Source organism: Papio anubis, chromosome X (assembly GCF_008728515.1).
Source record: "Papio anubis isolate 15944 chromosome X, Panubis1.0, whole genome shotgun sequence".
NCBI lineage: Eukaryota > Metazoa > Chordata > Mammalia > Primates > Cercopithecidae > Papio > Papio anubis.
The window spans coordinates 99,469,145-99,471,717 of NC_044996.1; the positions used below are offsets into that span (position 1 = coordinate 99,469,145).

The 2,573-nt window shown below is 39.8% G+C and overlaps 1 non-coding gene across 1 annotated transcript; it reads left to right on the forward strand.

The window, feature by feature from the left end:
* Positions 1–2,291: 2,291 nt before the first annotated feature.
* On the forward strand, positions 2,292–2,359 carry LOC116272268. The gene has a single exon (XR_004180985.1). It is a non-coding gene; the product is annotated as a small nucleolar RNA SNORD77 (small nucleolar RNA).
* Positions 2,360–2,573: the final 214 nt, after the last annotated feature.

The following is a 2,573-nucleotide window of genomic DNA, read 5'->3' on the forward strand; positions in this document are numbered from 1 at the left end:
ACACGGAAAACACACTAACACTAACCACAGCTGATGAGCAAAAGAAAAAAAAATCACGAAAAGCCCTCAAGTTTTAAGAAAGTTTATGAACTTGTGTTGGGCCACATTCAAAGCTGTCTCAGGCTGCATGCAGCCCATGGGCTGTGTGCTGGAAAAGCTTGCTCTAGAGCAAAGGTCAAGTATGCTTACTGACCATTATAAAAGATATGAGCTCCCTAAGCTTGGGGTCCCACTCCTATAATGCAACCCACACATGTGCAGGTGTCATCTGATCCTCTTTGTGTTGCCCTGCAAGAATTAGGCTTAGGGAAGCAGCACAAATACTGATGCTCTGGCTACTGCTATTGCTGTGAGGAATGAACTGTCCTTATCCTATGTCTCTAACCCCAGAGTCTCATGTCTTCACTAGCATCTATAAAACTGTGCTAAGCTAACTTCTTTGTTTCCGAGTAAAATCTTATGGACTGGATAAAGAAAATGTGGTACATATACACCATGGAATACTATGCAGTCATAAAAAAGAACGAAATCATGTCCTTTGCAGGGACATGGATGGAGCCAGAGGCCAGTATCCTTAGCAAATTAATGCAGGAACAGAAAACTAAATTCCAAATACTTCCACTTATAAGTGGGAGCTAAATGATGAGAACACATGGATACATAGAGGGGAATGACACACACGGGGGCTTATAGGAGGGTGGAGGTTGGGAGGAGGAAGGAGATTAGGAAAAATTACCAGCAGAGACTAGGCTTAATAGCTGGGTGATGAAATAACTGTACAACAACTCCCATGACACAAGTTTACCTGTGTAACAAACCTAGATATCCTGCACATAAACCCATGAACTTAAAATAAAAGTTAAAAAAAAATCTTAGACCTTTCACAGTTCTTGAAGGTACTAACTTGGGAGAACATAATCTATAGACACATTTGTAGCCAGGATATCAAGTTTCCTAGAAAAGGTAGAATTGTCAGTATGTGTCATGACAGTGGTCATGATCATATATTGGGAATATGAGTTTGATCATATGAAAAAAATAAGTTGCCTGATTAATCTTACAGACCACCTTCCTCAGAGGCTAAGCAGGCAACATAATTGAGTGATATGGGCTGAGATGAAATCATCTACACAGTCCAGCCAATTGTTGCCTCAATTAAATGAGGACCACTTTTTAGCAGATCTTCCAAGTGAATGAAGCCTGAAATACAGATTTTTATGTGAAAGTCCCAATTAATAAAGGTTGAAGACTAATTTACTTTTTAAATAACATGCTTTACATTAAGCTAAACAAAAACCCACTGCTATGTACCACCTCTGCATCAGACAAATGGAAAATTGCCCAGGTCTCTTAAGCCCCTGCCCACAGGAAATAAGCAAGTGGAAATTAAGGCCCATATACAGCCACCAATCAAGCCAAGGTAGACCAGGACCTGCATCCTAACTCCTTGTCCCCATAATAAGACCATAAGAATACTCATCCTCCTCTTTCCTCTTCCACATACGGTCTCTTGTTGCTCGCTTCCTTCGTACTCATCTTTCTCTAATTATAGCCTTTATTTGTGTTTATATACCCAATTTCACCCATGTTAATTCATGATGTTTTCAAAAAAATCATTAAGACAGAATCATAAATAATAATATCTAACATTTGCTGAGCACTTAATTGTGTATGAAGCACTATAGCAAGCAATTTGCATACATTATTGTCTTAGTTTGGGGTGTATAACAAAGTGCCATAGACTGGGTAGCTTATAAACACAGAAATTTACTCTCACAGTGCTGGAGGTTAGAAATAGATCAGGCATGGGTTCTGGGGAGGGTCCTCTTCCTGGTTGCAGACTACCGATTTCCCCTTGTAGCTTCACATGGCAGAAAGAGAATTAGAGAGCTCTTTAGGGACTCTTTTATAAGGGCACTAATCCGTTTCATGAAGGCTTCATCCTCAGGACCTAATCCCCTCCCAAAGGCTCATCTCCTCATACCATCACAATGGAGGTTACGATTTCAACATCTGAATTTTGGGGGGACATAAACATTTAGTCCATGACACTTAACTCATTTAAGTCTCATAACAATCCTTTTGGAATAGTGTCCCTATTTTACAGTTGAGAAAAGAATAGTTTGGGAAGGTGGTTGCTGAGGGCTGGAGATGGGAGGGAATGAAAAATTCTTGTTTAATGCATATCAAGTTTCAGTTTGGGTAAATGAAAAGAGTTCTGGGAATTCATTGCACAACCATGTGAACACACTAAACACGATTGAACTGTACACTTAAACACGGTTAAAAGGGTACTATGGTAGTTGCATAGTTCAACAGATTGAATCATCAAGAGATTTAATATTTGTCTGATATATCTGGGACAATTTTTTTAATGATTAAGAAGGTAAATGTTATGTTATCTGTATTTTACCACAATTTTTTTGTTTGTTTGTTTTTTGAGACAGAGTTTCACTCTTGTTGCCCAGGCTGGCGTGCAATGGTGCAATCTCAGCTCACTGCAACCTCTGCTTCCCGGGTTCAAGCGATTCTCCTGCTTCAGCCTCCTGAGTAGCCGGGATCACAGGCATGTG